General features: G+C 42.0%; 1 protein-coding gene across 1 annotated transcript in view; it reads left to right on the top strand.

Annotated features, from left to right (window-relative positions):
* Positions 1-2,781: 2,781 nt before the first annotated feature.
* Positions 2,782-11,132, top strand: part of tenm4 (teneurin transmembrane protein 4) — a 213,317-nt gene continuing 204,966 nt past the window's right edge. Inside the window, exon 1 of the mRNA XM_064301632.1 lies at positions 2,782-3,246. The gene's annotated coding sequence lies outside the window, so the exon portion shown is untranslated. The remainder of the gene's footprint in view (positions 3,247-11,132) is intronic.

Below are 11,132 nucleotides of genomic sequence, written 5' to 3'. Positions count from 1 at the left end.
TTTCTTTTTTTAATTAAATTAGCAGCTCGCATGAGCAGGAGCTCTCTCGGTCGCCCTCGGTAACCACATCATCTCCATCACAATCCCCCTCAACCTCAACCTCGCGGTTTTACATCTGAAAGAATATTTAACTTTTCACTTGCCCATTGACAGGCGGCCAGCGGTAAGACCCTAAGCCCGGGCCCAGATTAGCTTTCGAAGGATAATGCGCCAAATTAAACCCCATACAGACCTCCTCTTGGCCTCCCTCTTGTTCTCAGGGCAACCAAACATACTCTGAGGCGTAGGAACCCCCCCCCCCCACTCATTCTTTTTTAACCTTCTGGAGAAGCCGGTCATTGAGAGAGGAGTCTGAGATGGGGGGAGTTAGTAACTGGGCTCACTTAAATGGCACAGCAGAACAATAGCAGTGTCAGGTACAACAACAGGGTCCTTTCCCCCCGGCTAACCTACAAAACTCCAGAGTCAGAGGTTCAACATCGAGGTTGCCCCAAAACATGGTCAGGATATTATAGTGGGGCATGTTGGTTTATTGGTAGCACACTGAGGCCTGAAAAAGCACAGCTGAACAAGTGATTGGATACAGGTGTGAATGCCATATGCAGTTTGACCAACTGATTTCCATAATCACTTAGCTTCATAAAAAAAAATTTTTTACAGTTCTGTATACAGTACTATATATACAGTATATATATATGTGTGTGTGTGTGTGTGTGTGCATGCGTGCACGTGTATATAAAGAAAGGTAGCAACATGATGTACCAATAAATAATGTATTCAAAATTATTTAAATCTAAATCAACCGTAAACATAGCACACATTAATTGCTGCATGAATGTGCATGCGTGTATGTGTGTGCGTGCATCAAGCTTACATGCTAACTTTCCACTTCATTAAGAGGCCAGAGGCAATGCTGGCTGGCATCTCCCAGCATTTGTCAGAAAGAACATGCGTAGCATGCTGGCGTGTCAGGTAGTGGGTGTGAAATTTCATGTTGTCTTGTGTCGGGTGCATATGTCCGTCCTCACTAGTGCAGTCTGTGCTCCTCCCTTCAGCCTGAGTTCACTTACACAGATGCACTCACCTTTGCTGGCAACTTCTCCGCAACATCTCTCCCTTCTAATCACAATCATGCATCATTTCTACTCTGCCATAAATCAGACGGGTCCCCGCAGCCAATCAAAGTGCCAGATTTGCAAACAATCCAATAAATCAGATCTTGTCAGACCTGCCTTCTCATGCACGGAATGATTGACCATTGGCATGTACCATCACTAAGAGGAGGGGGTGAATGCAATGTGCCTTTTCTTGACTTGAAAGTTGGAGAACTTCAGTGTTTTCAAACATAGAAAAATAAATCAACAAACACAGAATTTATTTGATATACAACCATGTCTTGTGCAAAATAAAACTTTGACTGTTCAGCCTGTTTTTGAATGGTGAAATTATGCTTGTTCAACATTTGTTTTCTGTGTATTACACTTTCGTAGAAAGGTTTTTTTTTTTTTAACCGTTTTTAAAGTTTCCCCCCTTTTATGCCCTACATAGTATTTCTTGTTGTGGTTCTGGAGCTGGAATTGTGCCACGTTCTCCATTTGTGATTTATATGAAACATTTTTGTTGTTTTGATAACATTATCATAAACAATTCTGAAGCAGTGCTTTCTACTGCTTATACAGAATTCGGCACCACAAGTTCTTTGAACAGCACCTCTGCTGGAGCACACACACAAACATGCACACACACACACACACACACACACACACACACACACACACACCACTCACCTGTCAACTAGACGCTGTGATACACTATGGTTTGGGGCAGGAAAAGCCAGTTAGAGTAACAGCAGCTGATTTTATGTCAGATTTAAATGATCAAATTCAATGTTCTGCAGCATCAGGGTCATAAAAGAGCCAGATCATTATTATAATGAAACAGTCATACAGGAGAGCGAGCAACAATTGGGGGTAGTACAATTTTCACATTTTCCGAGAGCATTTAAAATAATAATTTGACTTTTTTTGAGGCAATTTGAGGTTTTATACCCAACAAGGAACAAACAAATCACAGTATTTTTTCAAAACTTAAGCAAACTTTCTCATTCTGAGCAAGGTATGGCAAAAATCGCTTCAATGTAATAAATAGCATTAAGCAAACAATGGTGCTATCTGACAAGTTTTTAATAAATGCATATAAATGAGTCAGCAGGATGGATGCATAATAACTAACCAGCTGACTTGAAACCACTGGTAGAATTATGCGTGAATTGCGGTAACATCAATCTTTGCGGAGGAGCACGGGCAGTGCTATATGTGAATTAGAGCAGATAACGCACCGTCAACACCTTCATCTGACTGAGCTAGTACTTCTTGGAGAAAAATGGATTACACTATGAGTGCTTCAATAATTCATCTAAAATGTCAGTGTGATGCCATTATATCATGTTTCACACAAAATTTTATGTGAATATGAATCATGGCAGTGCATCGGTCGCCATCTCAGTGATGGGCCTATCACGTTCTTGGTAGTTAATTAACATAAAACTTTGAAGCTATTGCATAACTTAGTTCGCAATATAGCCTATATGTAGGCTAAATAGGAAAAAAAGATCAATAGATTAACGGTGGAGTTGCTTCTCTACTAAGGTCATGCATGCACGTATAAATGCAAAAGGGGAAAAAAACTATCACTCATGACAGAAGTACACTTGCGCGTTTTTTTTAAGGTGAGAGAGGAGAAAAAAATAATAATCCAGAATTGGTACCTGCAGGAGGTCCACGCACCCCTGCTACCTAAATGGTACAAGCCGATCCTGAACGTGTGTGCTCCCCGTCATTCCTCGGCATTCTCGGTTGGCTCACTGCCTCTCCGTTCGGCCAGAGCATATGTGCGTGGCTGCTGTGTGGTCATAGAGGATTTTCAGCTTTAGGATTCAGCGCTAAAATTTTGGGTTCTTTTGGACAGTACCAAAATAAACACGACCCGTGGTATTCTATTTTGAGAACCTTGGCCGTATTGTTGTTTTATTCATCTTATCGTCAGGTTCCTCGTGAATGCTGCTGTTGCGTCTTTTCCATACCTTTTTAATTCATTATTTTTTTTGAGCAAGCAACGATGAGATACCCAGCTTCTTAAACATCGCAGTAAAACAACATAAAAAGTGAACCTAAGCCGACCCTTATTGCATTTCGGTTTATTTACTTCAAAAAGCGACGGACAAACATTGGATGCGTCTCCATAATGGTAAGTGTGCGTTTCTACGGGGCAAAGTGTATTTATGTTCATAAGAAACGCTTGCACGCGGGCAATTGCGCTGCAGATTTCTGCACTCAGCTCGCGTGGAACGGCTGTGCAAGAGACCCAGTGCGAGACCCGACTCGCGCCCGTAACTTAGCCTACATCCACGCCGATCTCGCGTTCTGCTCACTGCACCGGCTTTGAATTGTGTTATGCTGTGCGGGAGGATTTTTCCCATCTCCGTCCATCCATATGTGGACATTGGTAGCCTAACTACACACTCTTTCATACGTTGTGATATGAAGAACCAGAACTGAATAGTGCGTGTTGAAAGCCTGGTGTAGACCGAAAGCAAGGTGAAGTTGCTGAGGTTCGCAAGGAGTTCACAATCGGCGGTTAGGTGCTGCGATTTTGAGGTGTGTGCAATGTTTTTTATGTTTTACGACTCACAGAGGCGGCTCAGGCACAGCCAGTGAAGTGGTAACGTTGGCTTGTGTGATGACACATTTATAAGAACGAATTCTGTGTTCTGCTGTTATTGTAATTCAATTTTGTGTCGGTTCTTATTCTGGTACTCAGCTCAGTTATAAACGGAGCAGATGATATTTCCGTTCTTATTCGTAAAGCATTTGCTAACGCACTGCAAATACAAGCATACTAATAGCCTGTTATTAGGATTATTATTTTCACATATAGTCTTTGATTAAAGTTTCTCCCTATAGGTAAATGCTCGGCTAATCTTACTGTAAATGTGTTTTCTGGGGAAGCAGACAAGAACGATGCTCAAAGCTACTCCATGGATTCAAAAAAGGAAAAAAAGGACGAGGCTGTTGACCGCTTGCATTCATACATTTGTAAAATATTACTAGCGCCATTTAGCCTACTGTATTACCGCAGTGGTGGTGGTGCAGCAACCAATTATTGTTTGTCAGTCGTTAATTGTAATGCATAGGAGGGTGAAAGACTGCATTACTTCAGTTAACATGTGCCATTGTAGTAATACGATAAATAACATATATTCAAAGTGTTATAACGGAAAATAGTTGTTCACAAGGAAGCCAATTTCAAGGCAGGTATTTTATTTATTTATTCATTTATTTATTTATTTATTTATTTATTTATTTATTTATTTACATTGGTCAGCGATTTCACTTTCCTTAGCTTCGTTGTTACACGTATTTGCATATGTATGTGGTAAGGTAGGCTACTTCTGCCCCACTATTAAAGTAGGCATCTAATCCATCTACTTTGCATATCCTGAAATCAATAATAAAACCGACCAACATAAGTTGTAGGCACTGTATTCATTAAATCCCTTCCAACACACACACACACACACACACACACAGGCACATGCACATAAACCTGTCAAGAACATGGATATTCATATACATTCGTAGTTGCAATAATTAGCATAAAATGCTTTATTTTAGTTACCTTTGGTATTATAACATTTATGATTTCATCAGATAGCTTTAAAACTAATTTGACTATTAAAAAAAACTAATCTCCATCCTAAGACCAGCATTTTGTATTGTTTTGGTTTTACACTGAAAGATGGATTTTCTGAAGATTGCAGCAGCTTAAGCTACTGAGGATAGGGAATAATAAGTGAATATGTTGTGTTTCTGGTCTCCATTTATCCACTATAAGGGGTACCCTGGATCAGGTCATTGTATCCCAAAGGCAACCTCCCCTCCCCCTCAAAATCATGCCAAAGCTCCACTTTTTGTCCACACCCCGTTGGCCATATGTGTTCCCTGAGCCTGGTGAAGCCCGTGGATGCTCACCCACTGGGTGTGAGACTCCCAGCTCCAAGGGTTCTCCAAGGTGATGCGGGCAGATCGTTGAGATTTTTTGCATGGGCCGGGGTGAGGGGGAGGGGGGGCGGGGGCGGGGGGGGTGGGGGGGCGTGTGAAGAGGAAGAGGGTTTGAAGTTGTTGGGCCCCTGTTGAGCTTGACCTTTTCAGGAGAGCGCCGTGTTCTCCTGCTTGTCACGGCCCCTGGTTGATGAAGGCCGTGGACGTCCGCAGCATGAGCTCTTTGCATGAAAGGGCAGAGGCTGCCTCTCCTTCGTGATCTCCTGCGCAGCCTCTTCTTCCGCTCTCTTGGCCTTTCACTGATTTTTCAGGCTTGTGTTTTTTTCCCTTTGATATCTGTTCCGTTTGGCTCCCTGAAAGAGAACTAACGCAAAAATACAAATTTGTGATGACATGCCCGGGCCGGGGTATTAAGAGTATTTCGTTTCTGATAGACGTTATCGATGGGACAGTACACCGACCGGCGTGGCCTGTTCACATATCCGAGATGAGGATACAGTGTTATCAAATCATATTTACAGATTAACTGAGGTGGACGGATCATTTTCTGCTACTGCACGTTTATATTGAAATGACATTCTCAAATTTCACAGGATCGTAGGAACTCACCATTAAAGATACTGCTGTGGTTTAGGCTGAACGATTGCCGCTGAGTTCTTTGTTGAATTTCAAAAACTTGTGAGTTCAGGAAGGCATTCGACTTACCAAAACAGACAAGTACTAAAAAGCAGACTAAAAACAAGAGGAAAATAATGAATTGCCTCTTCTCCTTTGGGAGTTGTCTGAGAAATCGTGTCTCGCTAGCAATCGTTGTTTAGGAGGTGTTACAGCCATTATAGCTTTGGATAAGTGAAACTTAGTTCTAATGAAGCGGACCTACTCTTTTTTTAGTGAAGAGTGACTCACCCCTCCGTCTTGCTCTTATAGTTGTCCTGTAAAAGGCTTTAAGAGTCTGTCCAATCTGTGGAAGGCCTGTGTTTGTCTCGGGGGTTGGAGCTGTTGTGCGAGTGTTTGTGGATCACCGTTGCTAGATGCCTGCCTAGCTGTGACTGAGGTGTCGAACGAAACACCAGTCAGAAAACATACAAGCAACAGATGGCGAGGTGTTGGCCCACAAGAACGGCCACTGGATTCAAATAGTTTTCACCCAGTAAGTACTCGTTTATGCCTCGTGTAAGAGGTCATAAGTGGCTGTTTTGTACAAGGCTTGCTTTCTTTTGACCATCATTGTTAATGGATGCTGTTGATAAAATGATATTTTTTGAGATACGCTTATTTATTTTATGAAATGGAGGTTTGGAACTTGAGGGAAAGGGATCTGAATGACATGTATTGTAAGAAAATTGACTGGATAAATTCGGTTTTATTTTTTGTTTGATCTCCCGTTTCGAGTGCTGTCTTTGATTTGAGTTCCCCTCTAATCATTTGACCGGAGGGGACAAGGCTGAAAACGAAAGCGGGCATAGACTCTATAATTGCAAAAGACTGAGAAACGGAGCGTAAGGTTAAATTAACTGCAGCCGCTTGGCAGCGTTCCCCCGTCGCGTTTCGTACCAGCGCTTTTAAGAATCGCATTACAAAATCAAATAAATCTCCGACTTATGTTAAGGCACGCTCTCCTCGTTCCAATTTCGGCTGGGCCAGGACTTGTGCTCGCTGTGTGATTTCAGCTGTTTGTTCTAAGAGCTAATGAATAAGTGATGCTGGGACAGGTGGGGATTGCCCAGTGAGGCCCTGGGTTGAGCTTCTTGGAGGGGCGGCGGGGGGGGGGGGGGGGCACAGGGGTTTAGGGAGGGGGGCATGCGGTCAACGTGCTCAGCAGATGCTAAGCGGCTTCAATGGAATGTGTGGCGGCCAACGCCGTTCCTTCTTACTGCTGCACTTAAGACTCAAGTACTCAAGCTCTTCACCGCTTCACTTCTCTTCCTTTCTCTGGCTTTGTCGATCGGCCAACAAAAAAAAAGAAAAGGTGATCAGGATTAAATGGAATCGCAATGCCCGAGAGAAATTATTCATATGAATTTTATCCTCTGCTCGGTGCAGACTGTGGGTCCAGGGAAGAGGAAACGGACGGAGTCATGGGACCGAGTCTTGCGAGCCGTCCCATGTTTCTGAGCGCGCCCTACCGTTGAGTGACAGATCCGGTCACTCTCCTCTTCCTCCACTTTCACTGCGCTGGACGCTTTTTCCCGCGACGCGATTGGCCAATCGGGGACCGTGTGACTCATCTCAGTCACGATGCCACACCTGTTTTGTCTGCCTCTGCATCTGACCGTGTCCTGACACACATCTGTTGTGTAGCATGTTCATTTATTGGCTCGGATTCAGAACAACATACAAGGGTGATGCGGTGCTATAAATACAGTGAATGTAGCAGAAACAGCACAGAACCGGGAGTGTGACTGTATAGAAGCGTCAGTCTAAAAATAACGGCGTAAATAAGAAACATAGAAACATTGTGTCTTACAATGATTTTTTTAAAAATAGATTGCTCACGTCATTGCAAAGAGAAAGTAAAACCAAAAAATGACATAGAAATGCAATGCTACCTAATCATGCTCTTAACACTCCTATATCATGAGTGCACTTTTGTCTAACATCGTGCTAAGCATCCTAATGACTTAACAGTGATTTGCGAGCCATTACACAAAAATGTCATTTAAGGATGCTGCAGTCATATAGGCCTATTCGGTTGCAGGCATCCTGCATTCTGGGAACTAAGGTGTGTGCCATGGAGAGTAAGATAGCCCTGGGTAAAAAATGTGTGAATGCATAGAAAATGAGGGTGAAGTTATTGGAACAAAATGCAATGCTTTTAAAAAGCAATTTGTATCATCAACATAAAGCAACCGGGTGATTATACCTCTCTTTAGAGTGCTTCATTGTCGCATTGAATGCAATGCATTTAATATTTAGTGGAGCTTATTATTATTTAAAAAAAAATATGAACATGGTGCTGAGTAAGTTTACATTAAGTCAACTTTTTTGGATGGTTAATTGGAAATCTTGTCATTGAAGGCAAAACTGTGTTGCACAGTGGAGAAACCCAATAAACAAAAAAATAAAATATTTTAATTGCTGTGTGGCCACCTTCTGCTTAGTCAAGATAATCTTTGGAAAATTACTCATTGGCGATCAATGTGCTTTTTGCTGAGTTAATTATGCACAAGGACAAAGAGCTTCTATGAAAATTTGTCCCCCAACCCCCCCCCCCCCCCACCAAACACTTCGTCTTTTTATTTTGGTCACATGTTGAGCTCAAATAAGTATCCTTAATCACTGTACTGTTATGACACCTGATCGTTGTTTTCTTTACTGTGGCTTTTAAAAAAAAGAAAACAAAGTTCTTTTGATTAATAATGAAAACCATATTCAAGTCGAGTCAGGGCTATGCTCCTATCTTTTAATCTCAAGGAAACGGCCGTTTTACATAAACATGTTTGGCTTTTTTTCTGGAGAAATGTTCATGGTAGTGTACTAGTGATATGATAGCCATCTGCTTTTACCATTGAATTAAATTAGGTTATAGGAAATTATCACCGTGAAACAGCGGACCAGAGATTTAACATGAAACAGCATTTCAGATAATGTGAATGGAAAAGGCAAATATCAGCACTATTAATGTGTCTAAGCCTTCTCTTCACCTGAGAGCTTCAAGGTAATCTCAGAAATAGAAATAGAATCGCATATTTTCAATATTTTATGTACCCGGCATAGTGCAAGCTGCATATAAAGACATTAATCCACCATTTGAAAAAATTCTACAATATGATTTCATAAAATAGTATTTATGTCTTTGTATATTTTTGCTGATGAAGACATATGAGTAATTCGGTTAGGGTATGAAAAGGCCATTTGTGGCAGGGAATGATGGATATTTGGTAAATACTTTATTTAGAAAGGTTAAAGGAAAGCGAAGAAAGACCAAATTGCTGAAGTTTGATAGGTCAAAAATATTCAAACTGAGCAGCATAATACTTCACTCCATTCCTGTCAAGGCATACTGGCATGAACTGCTTTATTTAGGTCTAGATATGTTTCTTTTTTCAAAATAAGTACAAATGAAACATTTCAGTGGCACGAATCACATTGTACAAATGTACAGGCCCAGAGCCTATTTTCAAGTCAGGGCTCTTATTGGGCATGACAGCTAATTGGGCTACCTTTGCTAGCTGGTTCTGTTGTGCACGTGTGCTTGCATGGGGAATCACTTCAGAGAACACACAAGGCTGCTGAACGCTGGACGAGTCAGTGGGCTGCATGCTCTCAGTCCAGCACCTCTCAGTCCGGGCTGCCATTTAAGGGCAAATGGACTGCAATTCCCTTTTGTTTCCCCATCTCAGGTACGGTCAGCCTCCACTGAGGAGAATCACTGCTTGAGAGAGTACAGCAGCTGCAGCAACTCCGTTTCTGTTCCCGCCTCTGAACTTTTAACCCTTTGAGGAGTAGGTTTTTTTGAATGTTTTTTTTCTCTCCAAGATTCTAAGTCAGTGTTCTCGAACGTCTCTCTCTCTCTCTCTAAATTCAATTCAATTCAATAAGCTTTATTGGCATGGTAAGGGTACACTTACATTGCCAAAGCATACACTCACGTGGCAAACATAATCTCTCTCTCTCTCTCTCTCTCTCACACCCTCTCTCTCTCTCTCTCTCAGATGTGATGGAATTAATCATTGTGTCAGATCTGGCTGTTAAAATTTATTAACCTTCCGCCAAACCTCGCACCTCCCCTTTCACCTTCTTTACACGACGGCTATTAATGGCTGCAGCAAGTAAATAAAAGAGAGGGGTGTGTTTTCAACCCTCAGGCATTATGTTTTGTTGAAGCTGCAGTCTGTCACTCCATGATTTATCACATGGGGGTGGGAACAGGAAGGTGTCATGATTTGCTAAATTCTGTTGGAATTGAAAATCAGAGGAAGGTTTGGGCTCTCCCTTTTGGATCAGTGCATTGTGGCTGACCGGCGTGTTATCGCTGTTGTATTGTAACTAATCAGAAGGCCTGGTCGCTTCTGTAAACCATACTGTACAGAGCACGTAACTTAACATTCCAGTTCTCTGATCCACAGACGTGAATTAATGATAAGAAGTTTTTAATGGCTAAAATTGATAAGCTGGAGATTTTGTGTTTTTTATTTTTATTTATTTTTTAATCCTGTGTATTTGTCTGCAACCAACAGGCAATGTGGGCTACTATGAACACTGTTCACTGGAGTGCGCCATGGGCAGCTCTCAAATTGCTAAGTGGGTAAATGCACATGCAAGTGTGGGTGGAATCATGTGCGTAGGAAACTTGTGCCACAGGAGTGGGGCGGACTGGAGCCTATCCTAGCATGCAGTGGGGCGACATAGCTCAGGAGGTAAGAGCACTTGTCTGGCGGTCGGAGGGTTGCCGGTTCGGTCCCCGCCCTGGGCGTGTCGAAGTGTCCCTGAGCAAGACACCTAACCCCTAACTGGTCTGGTGAATGAGAGGCATCAATTGTAAAATGCCATACATTTCAAATTTGGTATATATACATACATACATTCCTAACTTGGTATATTTATACATGCCTTCCAAATTCTGTATATATAGGCCATAATGCATGTTTACACACATGCACAGATATGTCATTGACTTCAGAATTATTTCAAGAAAACCAGCAAATGGTTGTTTGATTTTAAATCATGGAATTAGGGGAATAGAATTTCATTTGGAGTCATTATGGAAGATGTACTGACCGGAAGGATTGATGTGTCACTTAGACAAGCCAGCACCAACCTGGAGCTCTTTGACCATGTGCGTGCATATGGAGTATCTGGCCATTTGTCTACAGAGCATGACCATATTTTTTTAAGACCGTTACTGCGGTTTTTATCTTTGGGGAATTCTATCCGAGTGCATGTAAACACCATCTGCTTTCTGGTATACTTTTGGGGGGAGGGCTTATCAAATCAAGTTATCATGACTCCGTTCCGGGTATGCAATAGCCTTTAAGTGCTGCTGAACTGAACTCTTCAGAGAGACTTTAAAGGACAGCGTGTGCTACAGGAACTCCTTTTAATTTTTAATATTTCATTTAGAATGTATTG

The sequence above is a fragment of the Anguilla rostrata genome, chromosome 12 (genome assembly GCF_018555375.3).
Source record: "Anguilla rostrata isolate EN2019 chromosome 12, ASM1855537v3, whole genome shotgun sequence".
Taxonomy (NCBI): Eukaryota; Metazoa; Chordata; class Actinopteri; order Anguilliformes; family Anguillidae; genus Anguilla; species Anguilla rostrata.
The sequence above is the reverse complement of the archived record's forward strand: the minus strand, read 5'-3'. Positions and strand labels throughout refer to the sequence as shown.